This window comes from Galeopterus variegatus, unplaced genomic scaffold (assembly GCF_000696425.1).
Source record: "Galeopterus variegatus unplaced genomic scaffold, G_variegatus-3.0.2 Scaffold803, whole genome shotgun sequence".
NCBI classification, from domain to species: Eukaryota; Metazoa; Chordata; class Mammalia; order Dermoptera; family Cynocephalidae; genus Galeopterus; species Galeopterus variegatus.
The window spans coordinates 203,218-204,615 of NW_007726914.1; positions in this window are offsets into that span (position 1 = coordinate 203,218).

Consider the following 1,398-nt stretch of genomic DNA (forward strand, 5'->3'; position numbering starts at 1 on the left):
TTCTCTGTACACACTTGGGGAGCAGAGGGTCCCAGGTTTTGTGGGGGTCCTTTCTCCATGATAAAAGACAAGTATTAGTCAGGGTTCTTGAGCAAGACAAAACTAAAGGAGAGAAAGAGACTTATTTTAAGGATAAAGTGGTTAAAAAAATAAAGTGCTGGGATCCAGGTTTGAAGAACGTTTTCTACCCTCAGCCCCAGCCTGCAGAGGAGAGACTCCCCCAAATTTGTAACAATGCTAGTCCTACCCCCACTTGGAAAACGAAGTGTCTCTAGGCCTTCCCATGGAACACAAGGACCTGCAGCCTTCTTGCCATCCAGTGCAGCATCGTGCTTGCCAAAGTTTAATTTTAAATGACAATAATGGTGATAGTGATGATGATGATGGTGATGTAGATCAAGGTGATGAAGAAAAGTAAAGAAATTAGTTCCAAGTTAGATATATTTGCTTCTAAAATTCAGGAATTAGTTAGAATAAACAGACGGAGACCTGGACACAGATGGTCACTCATTCACGGTGAAAGGAAATAAATTATTAACGTTAAAGAGCCTCAAATATGTAATATTTAGCTCCAGTTTACACACCACAGGAGAAAAATTGATTAAATGCAGTAGAAACAATCTAAAATAACTACGACCTCTTTCTGAAAGATCTGATACTAACCTGCAGATAAACTTATTTGACAACTTTAACATTCTTTAAACTTACGTGTGTCTTTACAGAGAGCCTTGACATCAATGTGAATGCACAGAGCACCATCGAGACGGCCACCATCAGGAGGAACTACGTGGTGACATTGTCATAAAACCCATGGTGAATTCTGACAGTGATTAGAAAAGATTGCTCCTAATCTAGGCTCATGCCATAATTAGTATTAAAGAGTTTTCTGGGTTGGCAGGTTTTTCTGCTGTAGATTCAATTTACAGATGGTTTGCTGAAACAAAAAGCAGACATAAATTGAAAATCTATAAATGCATCCATATGTAATGAATTGGGGTTGCTCCTAATTAGTAAAGAAAAAAAAATGCAGAATGTGAAAAGACTTCTTTGGCCTTGGACAAAAGCATCTGAATCCATTTTATTTCCTTTAATAAGCATGTATCACATGCTTTTGGAGCTCCATGCAAGGGGCGAGATCAGAGATATGGATTGAGATTCTGTGCCCCTAGGATAACACATGCTTGCATCTTGACAGCTACTGGAACACTATGCCATTCTAAAAATCCCATGAAAGGGAAATTCAAACATTTGTGCTATCAGGAGCAGCAGTTTTATGAAAACACTACGGAGAAAATCTTTTTTGTTTCTTCCTGTGTCCCCATTTACAAAGAGGCAAATGATTAAATTTGCTTCACCAAATTAAACTTATCCAGCTTCCTGCTGGGTGCTGGGGAGCAT